General features: G+C 46.4%; 2 protein-coding genes across 2 annotated transcripts in view; one reads left to right on the forward strand and one right to left on the reverse strand.

Annotated features, from left to right (window-relative positions):
- SPATA12 (spermatogenesis associated 12) overlaps positions 1-5,776 on the reverse strand; it is an 18,285-nt gene extending 12,509 nt beyond the window's left edge. Inside the window, exon 1 of the mRNA XM_011998416.1 lies at positions 5,656-5,776. The gene's annotated coding sequence lies outside the window, so the exon portion shown is untranslated. The remainder of the gene's footprint in view (positions 1-5,655) is intronic.
- ARHGEF3 (Rho guanine nucleotide exchange factor (GEF) 3) overlaps positions 1-9,756 on the forward strand; it is a 353,065-nt gene that overhangs the window by 16,751 nt on the left and 326,558 nt on the right. The window lies entirely within an intron of this gene.

Raw genomic sequence — 9,756 nt, forward strand, 5'->3', positions numbered from 1 at the left:
TTGTTCTGATTGAAATGATTTTTTCTTACATTTTAGGGTTTTTGCTTTTTTTTTGAGACAGAGTCTCAGTATGTTGCCCTCCTGGCCTTAAGTGATCCTTCTGCCTCAGCCTCCTGAGTAGCTGGGATTACAGGTGTGAGCTACCGTGCCCAGTTCTTAGATTTCCTTTTAAGATTGAAGATCTGAGAGTTCATGGGCCTAACTAAGTAAAAGGTGCCATCTATCTGCAGCAAATTGGTGCATGCTCCGTAGATCTAGCTGTAGGGGGTTGTGTGTGCTAATGCAGCATTTGTGACTCAGCCATAATGAGGCTGACCTTGCCTCACCTGTTCCGCAGGCTACCACGTAGCTGTAGTGGGTCACTGGCCACAGAAACTATTGGTATCTGGGGCTGCCTGGGTGGGAACTCGGCCTGTATGAGAACATGGTATTCGGAAGACATTAAACATTTATTATCGCTTTTGTTTTATTTTATTTTTATTGAGGTATAATTAACATACCACAAAATTGACCCTTTTGAAGTACCCAATCTGTTTTTTAGCAAATGCATAAGGTAGTGCAAATACCGCCACTAGTTCCAGAATATTAATCATCCTAAAATACAGTTTTTCTTTTGCAAGTACTTTTTGTTTTTGTTTTTGTTTTGTAATGGAGTCTCACTCTGTTGCCCAGGCTGGAGTGCAGTGGCACAATCTCGACTCACTGCAACCTCTGCCTCCCAGGCTCAAGTGATTCTCCTGCCTCATCCTCCCTAGTAGCTGAGACAACAGGTGCGCACCATCACACCCGGCTAATTTTTGTATTTTTCATAGAGATGGGGCTTCACCACGTTGGCCAGGCTGGTCTCGAACTCCTGACTTCAAGTGATCTGCCCACCTTGGCCTCCCGAAGTGCTGGGATTACAGGCGTGAGCCACTGCACCCGGCCTTTTGCAAGTAATTTCAACATTTAAGAGCGTGGCCTACTGGATCAGTCCCGTCAGCAAATAAACACGCAGTTATTTCTCCCAACTTAAAAACAATAGAACCCTCTCTCCACCCTACTTCTCCCTACAGTTGTACACCCATTTCTCTTCAGTTTAGAGCAAAACTTTTTGAAAGAATTGTCTGGACTTGCTGACTAATTTTTTGCCTTCCATTGTCTCTCAAAAAAATTGTGATAAAACACACATAACGTAAAATTTACTGTGTTGACTATTTTTAAGTTTTAAGGTCAGTAGTGTTGTGTATAGTGATATTGTTGTGTAACCAATCTGCAGAGTTTTTCATCTTGTGACACTGAAACGCTGTATCCATTAAACAGTAACCCCCATTCCCTCCTGCCCCCAGCCCCTGGCGACCAGCATTCTACTTTCTGTCTCTGAATTTGACTGCTCTAGATACCTCATATAAGTGGAATCTTGCCGTATTTGTCCTTTTGTGATTGGCTTATCTCACTCGGCATAATGTGCTCAAGGTTCACCCATGTTGTAACATGTGTCAGAATTTCCTTCCTTTGGGCTGGGCATGGTGGCTCATGCCTGTAATCCCAGCACCGAGGAGGCGGGCGGTGAGCCCAGGGGTTCAAAACCAGCCTTGGCAACATGGTGATACCCTGTCTACAAAAAAATACAACAATTTGCTGGGTGTGGTGGCATGCACCTATAATCTCAGCTACTTGGGGGCTGAGGTGGGAGGATCGCTTGAGCCAGGGAAGTTGAGGCTGCAGTGAGCCATGATCTTGCCGCTGCACCCCAGCCTGGATAACAGAAGGAAACCCTGTCTCCAAAAAAAGAAAAAAAAAAAGAAAAAAAGAAAGAATTTCCATCTTGGGTTTTGGTTTTCTGTTTTGTTTTTTGAGATGGGGCCTCACTCTGTCACTGATTGCTGCAGTGGCACAATCTCAGCTCACTGCAACCTCTACCCCCCAGGCTCAAGCAATCCTCTGACCTCAGCTTCCCGGGTAGCTGGGACCACAGGCATGCACCACTATGCCCGATTAATTTTTTATAATTTTGGTAGAGACAGGGTTTTGCCACATTGCCTAGGATGGTCTTGAGCCCCTGAGCTCAGGCAATCCCCCTGCCTGGGCCTCCCAAAGTGCTGGGATTACAGGCGTGAGCCAGCACAGCTGGCATGGACTTTCCCTCCTTTTTAAGGCAGAATATTATTCAATTCTATGCATTTGCCACATTTTGTTCAACCATTCATCTGTCGTGAATACAGAATTGCTTCCACCTTTTGGCTATTGTGAATAATGCTGCTATCCCATTCTCTTTTGAGCCCCTCATTTCAGGCAGGCTTGGCTTCCACTCCCCTCTCCCCAGACATCTCTTCCCGAGGTCTCCGATGAGTGCCTGGTTGCTCATCCCAATGGCCTGTTCTCTGTTGCCATCCTTCCTGGCTGCCAGCAGTGTTTCATGGAGTTGGTCACCTTCTCTTCCTCGAAGCCGTGTCTCACCTGGCTTCCAGGATGCCCCACTCTCCTGATCCTCTTCCCACATCTCTGTTAAGGAGCACCCCAACCTCCTGGTTGCTCAGGCCCAAAGGCTGGGGCATCGTCTTTGACTTTTTTTTTTTTTTTTTTTTGAGACAGTGTCTCTCTCTGTCGCCCAGGCTGGAGTGCAGTGGCCGGATCTCAGCTCGCTGCAAGCTCCGCCTCCCAGGTTTACGCCATTCTCCTACCTTAGCCTCCCAGGTAGCTGGGACTACAGGCACCCGCCACCTCGCCTGGCTAGTTTTTTTGTATTTTTTAGTAGAGACGGGGTTTCACCGTGTTAGCCAGGATGGTCTCGATCTCCTGACCTCGTGATCCGCCCGTCTCGGCCTCCCAAAGTGCTGGGATTACAGGCTTGAGCCACCGCGCCCGGCCTGTCTTTGACTTTTGTATCTCTCTTCTCCACACTTGTCAAAAGACCCCACTGTATTTTTTCAAAATATACTTGGAGAGTGGCCACTGCTCCCCTCCTTCTCCTACCACCCTCCAGGTCATTCTCCCCTCTCACCTGAATGACTGTGTCCTCCAAGCCTCTGCCCTTACCTCCTTTCAGCTTGTTCTCAACTCAGAGTCAGAGGGAACCTTCTAAAGGGTTGGCTACTTCTCTGCTCAAAGCCCTCAAATAGCTCTCATTTCACTGCAACAAAAGCCAAAGCCCTTAGGGTGGCTGCAAGGCCCCATGTGATCTGGCCACATTTCCTCTCTGACTCCTCTCTTAGTTTGCCCTTCCCCATCATAACCCCACTTCAGCCACATCACCTCCATGCTGTTCCCTGCGTGGGCACCTCAGGGCCTTTGCACCTGCTATTCCCACTGCCCAAAATGCACCTCTTCCAATGTCTGCAGAGCTTGGTCCTTCATTTCCTCCAGCCTCTCCTGGTCATCGTATCTAAACTGTTACCACTACATCCCAACTTCCCCTCTGCCTTCATTGCTTTTTCTCCTAACACTATCGTTATCCAATATAAGGTATATTTTGCTTATTTATCTTGTCATCTGCCTCCCCCACTAGAACGTCAGTTCCATGAGAGCAGGAATTTTTCTTCTATTGTGTTCCCTGTCATGTCCCCAGCACCTTGCCTGGTACAGACAATAATTTGTTGAATCTGTAAAGAAAAGTTTGGTAAACAGATTAAAAACCATTTGATTCTTCTATTATGATATAATTCTTGCCTATATTTTTCTTACCTGTGAATTATTACATATGTGTATGTATGTGTGTGTGTATGTTTGTTGTGTGTGTGTGCATGTGTGTGGACAGAGAAAGAGCGAGTCCTGTCGTTCACACCAGATATTCCTGCTTGTTAAACAGCTTCATAGTGTTTTGCTGAGTGGCTAGAGCAACTTTATTTAACCTTGTTTTGTTCAGTACTACTGGGCAGCTTCCAATCTTTTGCTATTGTAGATTACGCAGCATCTGTGCTGGGCACTTGCCCTGCTTCCTTCCCTCTTCTCTGAAAGGCTCCCCCATGCTCCTGAGCTCCCCCATGCTCCTGAGCCCAGCCTGAGCCCGAGTGGGGGCTGTGGTCCTGGCTGGGCCTATCATGGTTCCCCTCCCCCTGGCTATGGTAGCTGGTTCGGAGCTAGACACAAGCCAGCCATGCCAGGCCGTGGGCTTCCTCACCGTCATCCTAACCCACTCAGAAGTGGCAGAGAAGGTGCTTGAAGGCACTCACCCAGCGTTAGAGCAGTTAGGACAGGCCCAGAGTGTGGAGTGGTGACAGCGCGTGGAGAGGGTTGGGCACATTGTCTTTGGATCTAGTCACATGACTGTTCGAGCTGCTCCAGGGACCTTCCTACAATCCCCTTTCTCACCCATCTAGATGGAGTTGGATTTCTCACTGCTAGCAGTGAGTCTAGACAGATCCAATCCAGTGGAGCATCCCTGCCTCACTCTCTTTTTTTAGTTGATCCTTAGTCTAGAGCAAGGAAAGATGTGGAAACCCTCCCAAAGGCCATTATTCAGGGCAGAAAATGCTGGTAGGCAGAGCAGCACCTTGTTTTTGTCACAACCAGAGAAACAATTTAAATCTGAACCTGTGAGGGCTCAGATGCTGACGCTGCCATCTGAGAAGGAGGACCTCTCTCACCTCAGGTTCTTTGTCTGTAAAATGGGGATGCAAATAATTATACCACACCTCAGGGAGTTGTTTTCAGGACTGAATGAGTTAATAAAAATTCTTAGAGTGGTGAGTAACGTAAGATGAGAGTGCTCATTGAGTTAGCTATGGTGACTGCCAGAATCCTAAAAGTGTAACAGGGGTTAAACATAGAGGTACCATATAGTCCAGCAATTCCACATCCGGGTATATACCCAAAGAAATGAAAGCAGAGACCCAAACAGATACTTGCATTCCCATATTCACAGCGGTGTTATTCACAATAGCCAAAAGGTAGAAATAACCCAAATGTCTATTGACAGATTAGTGGATAAACAAAATGTGGTATGTACATACAATGGAATATTATTTAGTCTTAAAAAGGAAGGAATTTCTGGTTGAGTGAGGTGGCTCACACCTGTAATCCTGGCACTTTGGGAGTCCAAGATGGGAGGACCTCTTGAGCCCAGGAGTTCGAGGCTGCAGTGAGTTATGGTTGTGCCACTGTACTCCAACCTGGATGACAGAGCCAGACCACATTACCAAAAAAAAAAAAAAAAAAGAAATTTTTGACACATGCTACAACATGAATGAACCATGAAAGCATTACGCTACCTGAGAAAAGCCAGTCACAGAAGGACACTTACAGGGGGTACCTGGAATAGCAAGTTTAGAGAGAGAAGTATTAATACAGCAGGGGCTGGGAGAGGGGCAGGTGCAGGAGGAGTTACCGCTGAATGGATACACAGTTTCTGTTTAGAATGACAACAAAGTTCTGGAAATGGATAATGGTGAGAGTTGTACAACATGGTGAATGTGCTAGATGCCACTGAACTGTACACTTAAAAATAGTTAAAGTGGTATGTTTGATATTATATTTTACCACTATAAGAAAAAAGTGTAAGAGGAGTTGGAGTGTACTACAGTGGCTCTTCTGGACTTTTTCTTTATAGATTGAAGTTACGTCAAAATGTAGCACAGTGAAAAAACAGGCACAGGCCAAAAAAGTGGTGGTGTGTGCGTGTGTGCGCGTGTGTGTGTGTGTGTGTGTGTGTGTGGTGGGGGCTGATAAACTACCCACAAGACACCAGAGGCTCCCTGTGAGGTCTGATACTGCAGGCTGGGATCTGATGCTGCTGGAGCAGGAAGAGCAGGGGAGATGAGGGAAAGGTGAGCCTGCACAAAGAATTTTCTCAGTGACTGTGGGCAGGGCAGTCAGGACCCTGGGTCACATGTGCCCAGCCCAGGACCAGAGCTCATGTGAGTCATAGCTCAACTCCCAGCAAACAAAGGGATATGCCAGGGAGGGGCTGAGCTGTGACTCAGAGGCTGCTGGTGCTGTGAGCTTCCTCCAGGAACCCCATCCTGTCCAGTCCCTGATTCTGACTCCTACTGTGGGGGTGGGGACAGGTGTACCCACTTCCTGGGCAGGTTCTTGAGAGGGCTCTCCTGCAGAACCTAGAGTTTTTTGCAGCTCTTTTTTGAAAACCCGAGTAGCAGCAGCTATACCGTTTAAGTGCTTGCTGCATACAGGCCCTGGGCTAAGTTCTTTTTTTTTTTGAGACAGAATCTCAGCTCTGTTGCCCAGGCGGGAGTGCTGTGGCATAATCACGGCTCACTGCAGCCTTGACCTCCCAGGCTCAAGAGATCCTCCCACAGGGACTGTAGGTGCATGTCACACACCCAGCTAATTTTTAAATTTTTTGTAGAGATGGGGTCTCGCTCTGTTGCCCAGTCAGGTCTTGAACTCCTAGGCTCAAGTGATTCTCCTGCCTCAGCCTCCTGAAGTGCTGGGATTACAGGCATGAGCCACCATGCCTGGTCCCTCACTTCATCTTTTTATTTTTATTTTTATTTTTGAAATAGAGTTTTGCTCTTGTTGCCCAGACTGGAGTTCAATGGCACGATCTTGGCTCATCGCAACCTCTGCTTCCCAGGTTCAAGCGATTCTCCTGCCTCAGCCTCCCAAGTAGCTGGGATTACAGGCATGTGCCACCATGGGCGTGGCTACTTTTGTATTTTTGGTAGAGATGGGGTTTCTCCATGTTGGTCAGGCTGGTCTCAAACTCCCGACCTCAGGTGATCTCCCCGCCTCGGCCTCCCAAAGTGCTGTGATTACAGGTGTGAGCCACTGTGCCCAGCCCCACTTCATGTTTTTAAAGCCTCGCTGTCACCCCATCAGGCAGTCATTTCAGTACCGCTTTACAGAAGAGGAAATGGGCTTATGGAGGGAAGCAACTTGCCTGAGGCTATGTGGGTGGCAGATAGCAGAGCCAGATTGGAATCTATCACTGATTCAGGAGCCTGAACTTGTAATCATGCCGCTCACCACCCTCCCTCCCCCCACCCCCAACTCATACACACATGGGGAAGAATAGACTCCAAAATGTGACTTATCTTTAGGCCAAGCTTGTCTAACATGTGGCCCAACACAAATTCATAAACTTTTTTTTTTTTTCTTGAGACATAGTCTTGCTCTTTCGTCCAGGCTGGAGTACAGTGGCGCAATCTCGGCTCACTGCAAGCTCCACCTCCCGGGTTCATGCCATTCTCCTGCCTCAGCCTCCCAAGTTGCTGGGACTACAGGCATCCGCCACCACATCCGGCTAATTTTTTGTATTGTTGGTAGAGATGGGGTTTCACTGTGTTAGCCAGGATAGTCTCGATCTCCTGACCTCGTGATCTGCCCGTCTCGGCCTCCCAAAGTGCTGGGATTAGTAATAGGTGTGAGCCACCACGCCTAGCCTTCATAAACTTTTAAAAAACATTATGAGTTTTTTTGCATTTTGTTTTTAGTTGGTCAGCTATCGTTAGTGTTAGTGTATTTTATGTGTAGTCCAAGACAATTCTTCCAGTGTGTCCCAGAGAAGCCAAAAAATTGGACACCCTTGTACTAGGCTTAAAGACAAGGCTTAAAACTTTTTCCTTGTGCTTATAAAAAATTTACAAAATGTAAGTAATGAATATATTTTACAGTAAAAAAGACATAGTTAAGTGTGATTGCTTGTCAGCATTTCAAATTGTTATTTTTATGCACACTTTTGGGACCTTGAAGGCAGGTGACATCAAACAAACCCATTGGGTACGAGTATCACTCCTTGTGCTGGACGCCGAGAGCATCACAGTCTATGACAGTTTTGTCCAATGTCTGTAAAACTGTAATGGCATTTCAAAAAGACCAGACTGATTTGGAACAAGTTCTCATAAATGTGAAAATAGAGAAAATAGGTGTAATGTAGATTGGCCCTTGAGGGAGCACGTGGTAATACTAATTTCCAAGGCATTCCTTATTTTTCTGTGTAAAAGGCCACATGTCTTATTTTATGGAAAGAAACTTGTTCTTTCAAGATTTTTATTTGAAAGAGATTGTGGGAAATATGTAACCCTCCCTTCCTTTATAGTCAGCTCTTGGTGAATGTGGCCATGGCAAGGACAGGACTGAAGGGTTAAAGCCCAATCAATATGAGGAAAAGGAAATTCACTTTAGACAATAGTTTTAGTTTCATCTGAAATTTTATCGGAGTTGCTAACTTGGTGGCAAAACTGACTGACTCATTTAGGTGACCCCTCCTCAACTCTCCCTGTCTGTCTAGTATGGACAGTAAAATCAGTGAGAGCAAGAATTAAGCCCCTAGTTTGTCTGTTATAGTAGGAGGCAGTCATTCATTCACTTACTCTGTATCACTCGAGTATGTATCAAGTGATACGATGGCTGGAGTTTGCTTCACTGGGTTGAGTGTAGAAGAAATAATATTAGGAATGAGTTGACCACTCAAATTGTATGATGTGTGGCACAGAGGGTACATTATATTCTTTCTACGTTTGTATGTATTTAGACTTTTACATTTAAATAGCTTGTGTGGGGGTGTGGGTATGGGTGTGACTTACCCTGGGCCAGGCCCTGTGCTCAGTGCTGGGGAAGACTTGGTGGCTAAGACCGGTTCAGACTCTACCCTACCAGAGTCAGCAGACAAGACACATTCAGGAAACAGATACTAATCAAATAGTCACATGAATGCTAGTAAAATTATAGTTGGGATAAGTGCTGAGAAATCATCAACAGAAATGCAGAAACCTGGATGGGTGCAGTGGCCCACACCTATAATCCCAGTATTTTGGGAGGCCAAGGTGGGTCAGGAACTCCTCACTTGAGGTCAGGAGTTCAAGACCAGCCTGGCTAACATGGTGAAACCCCTCTCTACTAAAAATATAAAAATTAGCCAAGTAAGGTGGCACGCACCTGTAATCCCAGCTACTCGGGGGGCTGAGGCAGGAGAATCACTTGAACTCAGGAGGCAGAGGTTGCAGTGAGCTGATATCGTGCCACTGCACTCCAGCCTGGGCGACAGAGTGAAACTCCATCTCAAAAAATAATAATAATAAAAATTTAAAAATGCAGAAACCTGCAGTGTAGACCCCATTTTACCCAGGATCATAACGGGACTAAGAGTCCTCAGCTGGAGGTACTACCAAGGGGGCAGGTGGAGTGACAGCCTGCTTGTGTTTAGACCTAAAGGAAAAGATGGAAGGGGACAGGGGTGTGAGGTGTGTGTGTGTGTGTGTGTATATAGGCCTGCATGGTCAAGGCCAACAGGAGCCTTTGTGTTTTGTTGCCTGCTTGAACCATGGTGGGATAGAAGGATTTCAAGGTGGACCAGTTGACTGAGTGCCCTTCAATCCCATAGTCTTTTGTGGTGCATCAAACTCATATAGGACCTTGTGGTATATGTTCAAGATAATGGAGACTGGGAGTTTGAGACCATGCCCAACATGAGGCAACATAGCTACAAAAAACTTTAAAAAAAGAAAAAGAAATGATAACTGATTCTGCTTAGAAAAAAATCCACATCTCTTTTTGCCTTTTTAACTAACATGCCCTTTCCACTCCTTGTCATGCCTCCTGGTCTCATGGATGTTCCAGCTACGTCCCAATCCCTTTGCTTGCTCAGCCTCTGAGTCTGCTGGTCCTCCCGTCAAGAACACTTTTGCCCCTTCACTTAGGGCCAGCTCCCTCTCATATCTAGGTTTTGGCTCAAATATTTCAGGGAGGCTCCCCATAATCACTTTTCCCTGCATACTTTCTCTGCTTTTTTTTTTTTTTTTTTTTAAAGATGGAGTCTCACTCACTCTGTTGCCCAGGCTAGAGTGAGGTGGCACAATCTTGGCTCACTGCAACCTCCAC

The sequence above is a fragment of the Mandrillus leucophaeus genome, unplaced genomic scaffold, assembly GCF_000951045.1.
Source record: "Mandrillus leucophaeus isolate KB7577 unplaced genomic scaffold, Mleu.le_1.0 Scaffold57, whole genome shotgun sequence".
NCBI classification, from domain to species: Eukaryota; Metazoa; Chordata; class Mammalia; order Primates; family Cercopithecidae; genus Mandrillus; species Mandrillus leucophaeus.